Source organism: Sus scrofa, chromosome 1 (genome assembly GCF_054392235.1).
Source record: "Sus scrofa isolate SSC_HxYL_T2T_F1_AM1 chromosome 1, Sscrofa_HxYL_maternal_Yorkshire_Landrace_v2.0, whole genome shotgun sequence".
Lineage (NCBI taxonomy): Eukaryota > Metazoa > Chordata > Mammalia > Artiodactyla > Suidae > Sus > Sus scrofa.
In genome coordinates, this window is record NC_139383.1 from 65,305,157 (window position 1) to 65,322,617 (window position 17,461).

General features: G+C 36.9%; 1 protein-coding gene and 1 long non-coding RNA gene across 34 annotated transcripts in view; one reads left to right on the forward strand and one right to left on the reverse strand.

The window, feature by feature from the left end:
- Window positions 1-17,461, forward strand: part of LOC102160801 (uncharacterized) — a 1,256,521-nt gene that overhangs the window by 709,951 nt on the left and 529,109 nt on the right. The window lies entirely within an intron of this gene.
- LOC146406125 (uncharacterized) lies at window positions 1,698-16,082 on the reverse strand. The gene is made up of 2 exons (XR_014806301.1): window positions 15,997-16,082; window positions 1,698-5,550 (listed from the first exon to the last, which is right to left on the reverse strand). It is a non-coding gene; the product is annotated as an uncharacterized LOC146406125 (long non-coding RNA).

Consider the following 17,461-nt stretch of genomic DNA (forward strand, 5'->3'; position numbering starts at 1 on the left):
GTGGCCAGCTCCCTTCACTTGAGCTTCCCCCCATCTTGTTCAACTCTCCTTGGATTGGAAAAAAGGCCGTGATAACTGAGTTCTCTAAATAGAGGTAAAGAATAAAATATCTTTTGAGTCTCACAGGAAAAAAAAAGAGACTGAAAATTTTTAGTAAGGGTGAGTGAAGTCATGACTGACATTTGGGTCCTTTATTCTTTCCCTTGAGCCAAGTGTCTGTTTCAGCTATTGCCAAAAGTAGTCATAGTTCCAAGGTATACAGTATTTTAAGTGTCAACATGCTCTACATTTTAAAATCTTCTTTCAATGGTGACAATGGCTTTGTCATTGTTAAGTATTATCATTGTCTTTTTCTTCTTTCACTGGTGACTCTATTTTATGGCCACTGGGTAGTCCAAGAAGATTCATATAGGAAGGTCAAGAAGTGAGCCTGTACTAAAGTTTGGGCTGTTCTGATCCATAGGTGGTATTTCTACATTCAATAAACACACAGCACCTTTGTATTTAAACATACTCTAAAGGGACGATGCTTGCTTAATAATTGTTGCAGCATTATTTAAATTTGGATTTATCATTGGTAATCTATTTTCTTCAGCAAAAGAATTGTCATTCCTTTTTTTTTTTTTTTCATTTTCTATTTAGCCATCCACCCAACATGTATAGCTGCCTTTTGAGTAATGGTAAAGGCTTATGTGCTAGTCTAGATACAACAGAAGTATAAGAAATGTCCCCTAGCTTTTTCATCAAAATTATATAATTCAAGTAATTTTCACACCAAAGACACTTCTGACAAGTTACTGTTTTTGTCTTTAAGTAATGATAATCACTAAAACAATGATAGTAATATTTAAACCATTTCAAGCACTTTACATCTATCATCTTATTTAATGTGTACAGTGTATCTATGAGTAGATATTACTATTATCCCCAGGACAGAGTTGAGGGAGGGTAAGAAACCTTCCTGAATTTGGACCTGACTCTCTTTAGAGGTTATTCTCTTAACTATTTGCTGTCACTCACAAGTGCAAAATGGAATAATTCAGAATACCGTGGAGAAGAGTGTGGATGCTGAGACACACTGATTTCATATTAATCTGTGGTCCTATACTGACTAGCATCATGGTTTGAACATGACGTTAGTACTGTCCAGCTTCTGCATCTTTAACTGCAAATTAGGGACAATAGAGGTTACTTTGGGTTATCTCAAGGACTAAATTCTTCTATCATTCTCCTGACTAATTATTTCATCTGATTTTTTTTTTGACCACCTACTATATTATAGGTATTCTCTGGGTGTTAAGGAAAACATAGGTGAGCAAAAGAAGCATGATGCTGATCCTTAGGTAATGTGTAGCCAAGCAAGACAGAGAAACAAAGGAAAAGTGTAAGCAAGAAAAAAAAAAATAGAAAATTATAACAAGTGCTATACAAGGAATGGAATAAGAATATGAGGAATGAGAGGGGCACACTATACCCAATGAATATCTCATTCATTGAGTATTCATTGGGTATAGTGGTTCCATCTGTCCAGTTCATCACTGTAGCACCAAGGCCTGAGAGATTATGGGCATTCAAGAAATATTAATTCAATGAATGTATAAATGAAAGATAAAAGAGTAGGCATGTCTTCAGGGACAGCTTCTTTGAAGAGGTAAGATAGAAGTTAAAATCTAAACTATGAGAAAATTTGAAATCTCCAATTTTGTATTGCTTTATTTAATGTGGATTTTAGTTCTTCACTATGTCATATACAGGAAAAAAGCACTTTCTAGGTAAAGAAAACACATGAGCAAAAATCCAGAAATGGACAAGGAAGTTTGTCTCTCTCTACCTTGGCACTGGTTGGATAGAAAAATGCCTCATGAATATGAAACCCTTGAATTTTAGGGTGTCAGGGCAGAACATCAGGCAGGAAAATTTTCTCTGGGGAGACATTCCCTCAACTCAGACCATATAGAATAGACACAGATAGAGCCCTAGAAAGAAGAGGTTATATTTTAAAATTATACAATATGATATCCTAAACTGAGTAAGAATTCACAAACATAATAAGCAGAAGGATGAGAGGTACATCAAATTCAGACAGTAGAATAGCCTGATGAATAAAATAATAAGCATGTTTAAAATAATCGATGATATAGAATAGAATTCGATAAAGCTATTTACAAATATGAAGTAAATATTTTAATATAGCTTTGAATATCTTTTACATCATTTTGGTTAATTACCGTTAAAGATATATTAATACCATGATTCACACAGCTATTTATCAACTGGAGCAGTTCAGAACATAAAACTCTGACCTTATATATTAGACTTGACAGCAGTTACCCATTTACACATATTGGTCGCATAATTTCTTTCTCTGAAATTTCCAATTTTATATTGCTTTATTTAATGTACATTTCAGTTCTTCACTATGTCATAGCATATACACAATGGTTTATACTTAGTATTCTCTAAAAATACAAAGGAAAATCTAAAAGCAGAGGCCTATGATTGATTGTACATTTAAATAAATGCACTGCAGATTGAGACAAATGCGCAAGCGTGTGTGTTTCAATCACTGTATCGTCACACAATTGAATAAACACACATGTACAATACAATGTTTAATTGAGTGCAGCAAGTACATTTATTTTAGTGACTGCACCATTGCATATTCAAGCAAATGCACTGAGTTCACTTTGGTGGAACTGAAGTTCTATACTCATATACAAGTTTTAAATCTTTCACTGACTTTGATAGATCACAAATACCCACATATTTTTAAATGATTGAAATGAAGTGTTTTTTATTTCACAAAATTTACTTTTAATGTATTCAAATAAACTTGAAAAGAAATCTTGTTATTAGCTCTCTAAAAAAATTAAAAACTCTATTTTTCTTTTCCTTAAAATGCCACGCTTAGTCTCAGTGAGGATGAAGGACACTTCTGCGCCCAAGTAACTTTTCTATGACTATCTCGTCTGGAAATTGCAGTTTCAACTCTTTAGGCATCAAGCATTGGACTCATTTTGCTTTAGGATTGTTTTCATAGCTTCAGTCAAATTTAGTATTACCTCGTGCATGCATGCACATCTGAGGACCAAATCTGGGCTATTAGGTCTAAAGACCCAAATGGAGCTTGCTAGATTCTTTCATGCCTCCTTCATGCTCTATTTACATAGATGTTCTTTTTCAGAAGTGCTGCCATACACAGATTTCTAGGTCATTTCCATTAGCAGCATCTTGAAAGGAAGAATAAAGAAAACGAAAGCTAAATAGTAGTCCTTGCTTTACTGTGTCAGCTTTCTAACATCTTTTTCATTTTCCAGGTGTGATGGACAGGTGGTAATGAGTGTTTAGTACCAGGTACCCAAAAAGAGGTTGTTCAAGTAACAAGTTTTAGAGTTTGATCCTTTATCCTGAAATGTATTGGCTTTAATTTTAATTGCCTCTTTTTTTTTTCTTTCTTAAATATGCTGTTAGCTCTTCACATTGAGTGTTTATTAGTTGGAAAAATCTTCCAATAGATATTTCTAACAACAGAAATCTTACAGTGTTACTCTAGGGGAGTAAAGTCTGCAGATTAATTTCCAGGCAATGCTACTTGGGAGAAAGATACTTTGCCAAATATGTTTGGAAAAAAATATACATTCTAACAATATTAGCTAATTGATTTGAGGTCCTATCTTTGTCCCCACTTTTCAGAAGAGGAAACAGTTTAAAATGTAAAATAACTTCCTTGTGTGTTTCTGAAATACAGACGCACAGAATTTATTAACCAAGATGTCCTGAATGAATTAATCTGGTTAACTTTATTTAGCTCAGTTTTTATCAAACTTATTATGTGATGAAACATTTGCATGTAAGGTTTTTTAACATCACACAGGACATACTTTATGGCATGTTAGACCAGCCAAACTGAAATAAAAGAGTCACTGCCTTTATAAGTGTTAACAAAAAATGCCTATCCATTCCCAAAGAATAATATGATTCTTGAATAAACTTGCTGATCAGTTTAATTAAATGACAGATCATTTTGATGAAAAATCAGCCAAATTGGTTGCTTGATGATGGCTATTTTTAAATGGTTATTTGCATCTTTTCCTTAACACAGGGGGTCATTGCCAGATTATTCAAAACTAACCCATTGAAAAGTGAACAATTAAGCCAACCAACCAGTCATGATGCCTTGTGACTGATTTCTCTTTCCACTAAATTGACTGGATGGAATAGTTTACCCTCAAAACATTTTAATGGTATTTCCCTTCCCAATGTGTTTCATATTTTTGTAGGTTCACATTAGAAGGAAATCTGTGTTGTTTATTATACATATATAATTTTGTCCAAAGTTAGATATAGCCCGAAGAACAGACCAGTTTAACCACTGGATAAGGTTTCATGTCAAGGAGAGAAATCACTGTGCACGTTTTTAAATAAGTAGTGAGAAAAAAAATTAAGCTGGTTTTAATTTTTACCCCCTCTGAAGCAGTGTCATCTCTTTCTTATTCACACAGCAGATAATAAATATGGCAATAAAACATACATTTTTTACCCATTTTATATCAATTAGATAAAAACAATATAGAAGAGCACAGCCCATTAATAAACAACATTTAAAGATATAAAATTATGTGCATATTTCTCCTTCACTCTGACAGAAAGCATATCTAAGATCAGCCAAAGAAATAAGAATAAATAATATGACAAACTTTGAGAGAGAATTTAGGCTTCATCCTGATTGTCCTGAAATGTTTTTATTGCCATTTTATCCATTCTCTGCTTAGCTTCTGCTTAAGATGTTGGTGAGATGATGAAAGCTGAAAAGTAAATAGGTGCTTCAATAAATGCAAACAAATGAGTGCTTTCCTAGCAAAGAATTACGGAAAATCAGCCTTTCCTCTGAAGCTAATCCCTCGACAGCTAAGACTGTGAATTTCCCCCCTCAACATGCACACAGATGGGTTGCCACTGAGGATGACAGATGAGTTGTGTTTGGCGGGATTAATGCGCATTATCATGTTAATGGATGCTTAGGTGAGGTCTGAGCAAGTCACAGGCCTGGGCAGAATTACTGGGGTTTACAGAACTCTGTGTGCTCATGCTTCTTTTCTCTTTCTTCTTACTAATAATTAACTTGTAATGTTTAACATTTTTAGTCCACCAAATGATCCACAGACTACTGCCTTCCTAAGTACTTGGAGCATTTATAGATCCAGCATCATGCGCTCTGTCCTTTGACATGCAAAATGCAGGCAGTCCTGCCTGATTTGTCCTTCCATTGCCTTTGTGCATTCAGCTCCCTCATAATCCAGAGTCTACTTTGTTGCAATCGCTTTTGAAATCTGACATATTGATCAAGAGTTTAGCCTTAGTAACTACTGCACATATATCAACTGTTGTTGAGCGTGTCAGGTCACATTTGATGGCAAGATGATCCTGTGCCCAACTAGAAGAGCTCCAGAAGCTCACATGAGTTGATTCCATTAACCTTGTCCGGCCAGAAAGGTATGTTGTGGCATCATCGCTCACACAACAGAATTTCATACCATCAGCTCAGGATCTCTGTGTGGGTTAGAGACAATAGAGATATCACCAAAGAGATAAAATAAAATCCTTGTCAATATTCTATAATGGCTGGCATTTTTAAATTAAGGCAAACATCAATAAGTATTAATGCCAGACTTTTATGTCCTTTTGAAATTGTCTAAAAGCAGCTAGATGTTTTCCTATTTAGTTTGGGTCAGCAAACTTCTTCTCTATGAATAAGGTACCAATTATATCAAATTAATGTAAGCAAATATTTACCAGTCCCTGCTTTTAAAAATACTGCTGCAGAAAATAATACCTGTTCCACAAAAGTGTCCCTTATAACCTAAAGAAGTAGTTCCTTGAAATTCACTTAAAATCATTTTTAAGGAGAAAATTTCCACATCACTCTTAAGTGATAATCATGTGTTATAGGGGAAAATATTTCACAAATTGTTGATTTCCTGTATTAATTAAAACAAATAGCTCAGCAATGGGATGACATCTATGGATAAATGGATTGCATGCCCCTGTTTGCTGGAGAGAATCTATGTTTCCTCCTGTTGTCAGGTAGTGATTGTCAACAGTGCCCCCTTTTATTCCCAAAGGCTCCTATTTGGGTGATAAACCAATAAACCAAAGTCATGGATTTCTAAATGAAAAATTTCTGTCCCATATTCAGAGGCTGCCAGAGAGGGAGGGATATAACTTGCAGTAAGTCCTCGCTGCCAGAAAACACATCAGAATCATTAGTCTGCAGAGGGGACAAGGAGGAAGTTTTCCATCTAGGGGAATTCAAGGCTAGAACTCAGATGTATTGGTAACTCTTTTGAGCCTTTTCCACTAAACTTCCTAAACTTTCCATTCCCAAAATAATCCATATTATTAGGTACATGCCTGAGTTCTTATTTCGATCCAATAATTTTTTTAATCTCCAATATATTTTTTCTAAATAAAATTGAAATATCAAATGAATTCAGTATAAAAACCTTAGTTATTTGAATTGATGGCTTTTGATCACATATGGTAGTCACATTTAACTACTCAGTTAATCCTCATATTAGCCTTCTGGCTAGGAGGAATGACCACTATGCATGAGGAAACTGAGATCAGAGAGGTCAAGTTAGTTAAGAGGGGACACAGCCAAGAAGTGAGGGATGTACTAAATATACAAATATCATTGATTCCCGAAACCTCAATCTGAAGCTTTCAGATGTAACTTATGTAAACACAACCTATACATAAACCTTCTTCTTCTTTTTTTTTTTTTTTTTTTTTTATATGGAGGATCCCAGGCTGGGCGTCAAATCGGAGCTATAGCCATTAGCCTGTTCCACAACCACAGCAACACCAGATCTGAGCCTCATCTGTGACCTATACAAAAGCTTATGGCACTGCCGGATCCTTAACCTACTAAGCAAGGCCAGGGATCAAACCTGCGTCCTCATGGGTACTGGTCAGATTCATTTCCTCTGAGCTATGAAGGGAACTCACATAAACTTTCTTAAAGTCTATAACATGCTGTTCATTTTGATGCTATTCTAGAAACATATTTGGTGTTCATAATGGCAGAAAAATTACCAAACTATTCTATCAGTAACTTTTATTTCTTTTATTTTTTTTTAGTTTTCATTCTATTGTCCCATTTTTTTGTTTCCTCATCCATTCATATGTATGGCTGAATTTAAGTAAGTAACAGAACAATATGTAATGTTCATGCAGAGTAACCAATTAACACACTTCACAAACACCCTAGCAATTCAGACACAAGAAGGCTAGACTGGGGAGAATTCTTTATTAGAAAATAAAAATAATTTAATGAATCAAACATGTAAATCTTTAATGCTATGTGATGAAATACAACATCATTCTTTTGAGGACCAACTTCAGGTTATACATCAAAAGTAATTCTTGATAATTACCTCAAGGCCTCAAATTACTTAGCAAAAAGCAGAACTAGTGAAAAAAAGTGAACAGAATAAAAAGCATTCCTCTTAAGTCATTAACTTCTTACCATAGTCTCTCTATTTAAAACCTTGATATTAATAACAACTTCTGTCCCACGTCGTAAGTTTGCTATGAGGACAAAGGTGATATTATGGCAAAAGAGCATTTTAATTCAAAGTAGTTCTTAAAGACTCAAGTAAAAGCCTCACCATTTCATGAATTTTTTACCGAATTTCCATGGAAAAGAATTTTCCTGGTCTATCTGTACCTCTTTAGTACCACGTCAAGTAGGTAGGGTCAAAACATGGTTTTATATTAATATTTTATATATACATATAATTTTATATATTATATGTATTTATTTGTATATATTTAAAAAATTTATATACATATTATATATATTATAGAATTATATATATTATATTTATTTTTTATGTTTAGTGAATGTTACTTCCTCAGACTCATCTCAAAAATATACCCATATACATTTATATATAATTTTTATGAACTAAGGACAAAATAGTTTGTGATAATGGCTGAATATGTGTGTAAATTCCATAGAAATTGAAAAGTAAAAGAACATCTTTCTCATTTCAATATTTGCACTTTCCAAAAGCTGCCTCAACCTCAGATAATAGCCTTGTAGTAGGTTTTCTAAAAGGAAATAGACATGTACTGCTAAAGAAAAGTTTTATTTTCCAAAAGATTAAGTCAAAATAATTCAAGTTTACCAAGTTATGTAATAGTCCTTGTTGAGCTGAGGCTTTTATGCTCTCACGTATAGAGATCTAAGAAAACAAAAAAGGAGGAGGAGGAGGAGAAAGTATGCAATTTAAAAAAAAAAAAAAAGCTTATCCCCTTTTTGTGAACAAATGCTACCGCTGTTTGCACTTCGACCCCATGTAAATTCTGCTTCGGACAGATCCTCCGCAGATGAGCTGAAGCAGAAGGAGGCTGAGGACAGGCTGCTCTAAGGACTCTGCTCTGCCTAGGCCTGCTGTCTGCCACAGCTGCCCTTTAGGGAGGCAGTGAGTCCTGGGCAGAGTGGGTGGTTGAAGGTCTCTGGGAATAAATCTTGAGCAGCTAGGATTCTCTGTCCACATATATAATTTTCTGCTTTCATCATCAGAAGCCTGTCAATGCCTATTGCCAAGGAAATTAGAAGGAAAAAAAGGCTTACTCAGCAAAACTTCTACACAGGAAGATGTGTGAAATGAAAATTATTTGAACTGGTACACCCATGATGCATTCTGGAGTCAGACATTATAAAAAAAGACACTCCCCCTGCCTGCCCCATCCCCACAGAGGGGTCTGAAAGTGGCCTTTATGCTGACAGCCCCCCTCTACTCTATTTACCTAATGTGTGGCCTGCAGTAAATATTTACCATAAGCGAATGGCTGGTATTGCAGGAGTTAACTCCCTCCCTCCTAGCCTTTCTCAGCGCTTTCCTCTTTGCAGTGGTGGGTTATTTCTGTGATTTGAAGAACCTCTGCTTCTGCCCTGGACAGACAGAAGCTGTGATCCTGGGTTCTGATCCCTGCACAGTGGGGTCTAGAAGGGTGCCAGAGTCTCTATGTTTAGGCAGCGCCTTTGGAAAGCAGATATGTAGTTTAAAGGAAAGTTATTTCTGCCAAAGCCTTTCAAATATGTTGTTTAGTTAAGTTCTCTTCCCTTTGCTTCTTTTCCGCTGGATGTAATGGTGTCATATTATCTCCACCCAGGAACTTGTGTCAACAGCTCCCTCCACGGACCATTCACTAGAGTTGCAATGTCACAGTGTCAGAAGCTTGTGTGTGGGTTTTTTGGTTTTTTTTTTTTTTTTAATCTAGAGATAAGTGTTTTTTTCCTTCTGAGATCCTCCCTTTCCCTTTGATGTCTGTTCTTAGCTGAGCTCTTTCCTGGTCACACTGCGTCCACACAATCCCAGTCACATGTGTTTGGGCAGGCCTGGCCCTCCTCTCCCACCCCTACCCCTTGGGCTGTAGGGCCGGGGGTGGGTGGGGGGGAATGGGACTCTCTTTGTTACTTCTTTAGTACTGTGTTTAGAATTATTTCTCCACTCCTATTTCTCTTAACAGTTGAGCTATTTAACTTTTATTTCCTGTAAAATTTGATTATACTAGGGAAGAATCCTATTAGTAAGTGTTTGTAGGTGTGCCTGTGTGGATGTTAATTTTTGTTTGTTTTTTCATGCATTTTAGATCAGAGTTGAGTATTTTCTATTAAAAACCTGTTGCTCCTGTAAGTGTAAACGCTTGAGGCCTGACCATGATGATAAGATTATCTGATGACAATGTATGGACAGGCCTCCAGTGCTGAGCCTTTAGCAGAATGGTTTCAAGATTGTTTTCATTTGTTGCCTGTTGAGAAAAGCCGCAGGGAAATGTCAAAGAAGTATTCCATGATGTGTTAGACTACATTTAAGCAAAGGGTAATTTTTAATTTTTTATTGTTCGTACAGTTGCCTGTGTTTCTCCTTATTGTGTCTTTACACCATGTAGTTTTATTTCCTCCTATACAGTGGCCCTTTGGTTGCCACATCTTTTCTTGCTCTGTGATTTAGATGGAATGGATTGCTTATCTGTTAGGGTCCTCTCATCAGACTTTCCTTAAGCCTTGGCATCTTCCCTCATTTCCTTTGTCCTAATACATGAATCAGAATGGGAGCGTCTCTGTGGGAGGGAAGAGAGAAGAGGGGAGAATGAGCAGAAGGAAAAATCTGCTTTCAGAAAAGATGCTGTATCTTAATGGATCAGACCTGAGGGGAAGTGTTGAAAGTCTAGCAAACTTAAGAGTCTTCCCCACTCTTCCCTCCCCTGCCCTCAAACCCCTAACACAGGGGAGATTCGTTATTGACTGTCATGTTATCCACTGGAGAATTTTACTAATAAAATTATATCCCTGCTCTACTCAGGGTAAGTTTACATGTTGCCACCATGATGTCTTTTATTCTGATTTTATTATTAAACTGTCTCAGCAATTCATCTGAAATTGAGTCATCGCAATTGAAAACTAACAAAGTTTTAATGGAAGACTGTGAAATTTTTATACAAAATGGATTTCTCCCATGACAGATTGTTATTAACTTGGAATACCCAGTGACAAATCAGGTAGGGTAATACTAGGACACAATTTTAACAGCATTTATGGTTATCATGTGTACTGCTTTATTATTGTTGTTTTATTGTATTCATAATGTAGAAATAATATAGCAGAGATGTATGGTTTTATCAAATGATGACCAGTGGCATATTGCGTCTTGTTTAGAGCGAGTCAGTCCTCTTGCCTTGTTGGGAATATAGAGTTTAACAAGACACTTGCCATCATTTCCTTAACAGGGATAATAAACAGAACAATTCTGCATAAAAGCTCATATCAGCTTCTTTCATGCCTTTTCTTTTCAGAAGGCTGCCTAAGGGTTTAAGCAATTTACTGGTCTGACCCTCATCCTTTCTCTGCAGTCTGCGGTTCTTTTGTTTAACATTAGTATGTGGGCAAACAGCATTCTGAGCTGTGCAGAGCTTATCAGCCCGCGTTCAGTCGACCGGAACCCCATTCTATGTATCTAAGCGGGGCCACATTTAATACTTCACAGTGGGAGCATCTGCAGTTTCCAAAAATGACTTGTTTATCAGATAAACTCTGTCCTTATACTGACAGATGTGGTGGATGGTGGATCTTCAGTATCATACTTCTCTACTATAAGGCTTGTACAAAATATGATATGCTGAGGGTTGGTGAGACCCGGAGACCAGAGTCATGACAAGATATGTTTATGTAGCCACTATCCAACTGCACATAGAATTTGCTTTCTTGGTTTGGGAAAATGAAGGCAACTCTCAGTTTCTCTTTTGGAATTGAATAAGTAACTAATTCCCATGTTACCTAAAGTGTTAAGAGGAGGAAAGACATTTTCACTGTTAACATAATGTCTTATGATTTCATTGGTAAACACTGTAAGGTGCCTTAGTGCCATGGTCTGCTAAAAGCCAAGAGCCTGAGGGGGCTGCCTGAAATATTGATCACCATGTACCCAATGGTAGCAGCATGTTGGGAAATTAGAAGAAGTGAGCTTAGGAGACTTATGTGCCATTAACCCAAGAAAATGCTAATATAATCTGTTAACTCAAAATGAGCTTTTCTTTAAAATTGTTGTTAGAATTTCATGAAGTTATTTTAAACACATTGAGAAATGATAAAACCCTGATTCTAAAACACACAAGTCCAACTTTGAGGTTTTATACTATGGGCGTATAGTATTATGTGCTTATTTTGAAAGTACTGCTAGTCTTTGCATATGTCTGTGTGTGTATGCATATATGAAAATATTTAGTTTATTAACACAAAGGTAATGTGTATGCCTTTTGATAACTAAAGCTTTTCCTAATATTACATTTTTTTTCTCTGGAGAATTAATTAAAGTATTTTTTTTTTAAAAGTGCATTCTTGGGATTTATTCCCAAGAGTAGTCCAGTTGTGATAAAATAATCTGGACATTATCCTGACATCTTAGAAATTCTAAAGCAGCATCCAAAGTGGTGTTAAGGAACCCAGGTGTGGACAACCTAGTGTCTTTCCACTAGGACCCCTGTCACAGAACAAGTACTGATTTTAACTGATTAAATTTGATCCCTAATGCAATTCACATTGCTTGTGGTACTCTTATAATTTAGCACATATGTTACATTTTTGCTCCTACCTATAATTACTCTTCATACTAAAGCATTTTCCCTCTAATTATTTCACTGGTAGTACCCCCCTTCACCTCTCAGCTCTCTGCTAATTAAATACCTTTAAACATGTCTTTGTTATTAATTGTGAAGTGTTACCACGACCATCTGATAAGATAATTATTTGGAAAACCAATTTTAAGGTAATAATTTAAACTTCAGAATTTTCATAAAGAAATAAAGGCAACATAATAGAGCAAAACAGCAAATACCATGAGCTACATCTTTGAAGACTATGTAGCCAAATCGTAAGCAAAGTACACTGTTACTCAGAGCACAAGTATGATCAATATAACATAGAAATAGACACAGTTCTAGGAAACACATCTAGGACGATGTGTTTTTGAATTTCCTCCATATTTGCCTATAGGGTCTAATGCCTTTTTTATGTATAGTTAAATACACCCATGCACTGTCTTTACACAGTCAGGCTTATCAAAGCAGCAGCCATTAAGAAATATATTCAATATCAGACTAGAAGACATTTGTGAGCCTTCCCCTACTCTCACTAATGTGTGCTAGCCAACTGTTCATGCAGAAATTGTAACTGTTAATGAGGGTTAAAAGGAAATTTTAAATTAGGTATCATCTTTTGAATAAGGTACCTCAACTGCTATATTCCATCTAATACTTATTTTCTATCTTGCCTCTTGCTCTGAACACAACTCACCACTAAAAACTAAAAATAAAAAATCATTATTATTACAGTATTTTTCAAAGGAACCACATACACACCCTTTCCTGGCCCTGCACATTTCCTGGGTCTAACATTTCTGGTGGTGCACACTGTTTTTCCTAACACTAAATCCCGTGTGTCATATGCCTTGCATGGCTGCAGACTTTGGCCTTTTCACCTGCTGTTTTGGTTGGCTTTAGATGCAAAGCGAAGAATATGAAAAAGAGAAAGGGGGAGGGAGGGAAGTTTGGAAGACTGAAGCTAAAAAAAAAATGGCAAATGTTTTTAGCGCCTTCATCTAGACATGTGTCCCCTCACTCTGTGACATGGCTGCTCCAATGTTGCCATGGTGAGGATTTCTAATCATCCCTACACATGACAGGCTCCTATTTGTCTGCACTCCCTTGGGTGTAAATTTCTAGGCTTAAAAAAAAATCCATGTGAGCGTATCATCCGCCGTGCAGATGTTTCACTGCTTTAGAATATCAGGCAGCTGCTTGTGCCACCGTAGACAGCTAATTGGAGACTGCATCGTAGGAACAGAGGCGTAATTATGGCATAAATACACATCCTCTGGTGCATCATTGTATCTCTATTAACAGAAAATTTTAAACAGTGCTCAGAGTGTAATTAGTGTAGTTGATAAAGTTGTAAAACATGTAAATAAGGGAAATAGCAGGTACGTGGCCAATCCACTATCCAGCACTAGGGGATGCAGATTATTGCCTATTTAGAAATAATTAGCAAAGCTGCATTAGCAGAGCCTGTGTCCAACAGAAGCAAGGCAAACATTTATTCTGGTAACAGCTCTTTCTGTGCTAGCCATGAAAATCTACTAATATTGGTAATTTAGCCCTCATTACCAGAGGATAAAGCATGAAAAGAGCTCAGACATGAAATATGACAAGTAATATTAATTTTTATTCCAGAGGAAAGGATGCTTCCTTGGGTTGCATGCTGATTTCTCGGCAGGGTCTCAGCAGTGCGTGCAGAGGAGGCAGTGGGTAGCTGGTAGTTGAGAATTCAGGATACGGAGCTGGCTCCCTGCTGGAGGTATACCCTGGGGTGGCTATGACAGTGGCTGATGAGGCATGCCACTGTTAGTGCCCAGCCAAACCTCAGGTCACAGTTCAAAACAAGCACTCAGCCATTAAACTTCAGTCCTTATGGGCCTGTGAGGGCTTATGTCCTCATTCCTGCTCTTTTCCACCCTCCCAGCCCCTCTTCTCCTCTCCGACATTTCTTTTTTCTCCCCTGGAATGATTTTGCAGAGCTACACGGGCAATCAGATTGATTTTTGTGCTTGCACCGCCCTGTGCAACGTGCTTCTGATAATGAGCTGCTGTTGTTGAAGAGGAGCAGGAGGGAGGGGTGGCGTCAGCTGCGCCTGAACTACGTCGTGAGCCCTGGATGAGAAATGATCCTTTGGCTCATAGACATTGAAGACTGTGTCACTGAAGAATATCACCCTGTGACCAGGAATCATGAATGGCAAAAATTTGGAGCTTGTTTTATAAATATACTTCCTAATGAAGAGAAATGCAAAAGCACTGCTAGTTTCAGAAATCTCAATTCATTTTCCAGACAGTGGGATAAAGAGGCAGAATGTTTGGGGAAGAGCCACCTTTTTTGCATGAATCTTTGCTGCTAGCTTGTTCTTTGTTTCATTCTTGAAGCATTAAAAAAAAAAAAAAAAAAAATGGCAGAATTAAAAACCAAGCCTATGAAGCTAACTAACCATGTTTTGAGCCATTCGCTTCCTTACCATCGCCTTTTTATTTCCTTATGCACAGGTGTGGCTTCTTTTTGCATACTTCCGGGCACACAACACTCAAAGAGCCAATTTCCTGAATTTTAGATTGAACTGCTAGGAAAAAGTTAGCCAATGACAAACTTGATTTCTACTCAGTCTGAATTTCACAGTACTTTCAGAATGCCATGCAAATACTATATCTAAAAAAGAAAGAAAGAAAGGAGGGTGGATATTTTGGAATTTGAAAAAATGAAAATGGTAAATATATATTGAATTCATAAATATATATTGAAAAAAAGATTTGATCCATCTTCTTTTTAATATATAAAAAATTGAGAACTCGAATCCTAGTTTCTCATGTGATAGACAATGAAAGTTGTCTCTTATCCAAGGTACACTGGAAGTTAAGGTGCTGCTTGCTACAGCAAACATCTTCGTATTCCCTCTTCCTACTTTTTAATCTTCTTAAAGGATAATAAGCTGATGGTGGCAACTAACTAAGAAGTACCTTTACTGTTGCAGGGCATTAAAAAGTGACTAAGACCAGAGTCACCCAAGCATTTTCAACCACACAAACCATGTGAGTTCTGATCAATATCTGTAGGGCCTGATCACACACAACTTGCAAAGGTGTACACTTGCACACATATATACAGTACCCATGGATACCCACAAACACACGCTGTTAATCTACGACAGACTCTGCATTGTGAGAATGCATTTTATTCCTTTTTGCTTCCCTACTTCTGAACTCAAAGCATCAACCCTGAACAGGCATTAAAGCACTCTTTCTTCAGTTTAGCACATGTCTATGCCTCCTATGAGCTGAAAATTAGCACTAGAATTAGAATCAGATGAACTGAATTAAAGCTCTGGTTTAAAAAGTTGCTTTGGGCAAAGTGACTTCTTTGGCCTCAGTTTCCTCGATTGTGAAAACTGGAAATATTTGTCTACTTCACAGAGTTGTAATGAAAACCCTATAGAAGTATTCTGCAGAATATAAATATGACTTAAATTACTCTTTATATGATATATCCCATTAGAATTTACAAGATTTACTCAGCAGACAATATTATTACTTTATCACCCCCCAATCACACTTGGACATTTGCCCATGTTTTAAAACGGAACACAAATAAGCTCAAATAACGTCATAAAAATTAATCTCTGATTGCGTCTGTGCAGTGCCAAAACTGCTGATTCATAAATGAAATTACAGTCAGCCAACCAGATGTTTCTTCCACAGGATGCCAAACTGCCACTTTAAGTGATTTTTATCCAAGAAACTTACTCTGTGTAAGGGGATTGTATAAACACTGCATTAATCATTTTCATTTCAAGTTCCTGTAAATAATCTCATGTAGATCCCACATACCTTGCTAAATGCACACTTCCTCCTTACTGGAGACACAGCTTTCACTTTCTGCGAAGTGAACAGCTCTCGGAGAGACCGCCTAGAGGAAAGTTCTGCCCAAGTTGCAGAGTTTTCCCAAGGGATCAGCCTGAGAAGCCTGCTACTGAAATGCCCTTGTGAAAAGAAATCCCGGGTAGGACAAAGCTCTGATTTGAATGAGCACAGTTGTTTTAACCCCTAGTTTCCTAATTTCCTCTGTTGGCTTCTGGTGTTTGACAAGCAGTTTCCGCTGGGAGAATTAGGCTGCTCCTCTCCACTCCAGCACCATGCCCGCTGCCTTCATGAAACTGGCATCGGAACAGCAACCATTGCCAAGATCTATGCAAGGGCAGGAGGGACTGAAAGGGAACATGAAGCAAAATGATCCCTTAATTCAAGTGAATTATTGTTACCTTTCTTCACATATTCCTGCTCCCCTCCCTCATTGTTCTCCTTTCAAAAGAGAAGTAATAGGTTCCAAATCAGACCACAAAGAGGATCTTCAGAATCAAGTTAAATTGGAGCACAAGGATTGGGGTTGATGGGAATATGGATTTGCGAGGTGCCAAGTCTGATCTAATTTACGTCCATTTCCTGATTTCCAGCCTTTTGGCATTTATTGAAATAGAGTTTCATTAGAGAGTTCTTGTATAACATATATTCCATATACGTTGTTTTAAATTTAATTCAGAACATATAATTTTGTATATTTTCTTCCGTGCAAAGCTGTATGTATGTATGAATGGCGAATTTGATGTGCCAAGTATTTACACTAGTTTGATAATTTCTCTGGTGCTTCTCTCTAAGCAGCTTTCTCCAAAGGGGCTTGTAACTCATAATCACAGGGGCTGTTTGTGAATATATTTCTCTGGGTCAGAAATTTTGCCAGCGCTGACAGGCACCCTGGACAGCTTTTCAGAAATCTCCTGGTTATTACTCATCCATTAGAAAGGAAAAAATGATATTTTGCATCAGTAGTTGTTTCTCTCTCTCTCTTTTTCCTTTTAAATCACAGAAATAAAGTGCCCATTGTAAATCGTTCATGCTGGCGGACAATATTGCATGCAGATCAGGCAGACAGCTCATTGGATGGAAACGGTGTGGGGGTGGGGAAGCCCTTTGTGAATGACTAGGCACTGGAGGGGTTCTGAAATGGTTTTAGTCAGATCAAAAGTAGCTCGTTAGTGGGCAGGAAAGGTAGCTGCTCATCCTTTAGGGTGCAAAAAGGCTAACCTGTTTACTTGAGGAGTTTCTTATTAAGTTGTTTTACTCTTAATAAAACCATGTGTTTCCACCTACTCTACTTGCATTTTCTGTAATCTAGTTTACCGGTAAACCAATCTTGGAAAACAATAGTTCTAATAGTTAATGGACTAAATGAGATTTTTAAAAAATTCCTGCAACCTTGAAAAGCAGAATTTAGGATGGCTATGATTCAGAGAAAGAG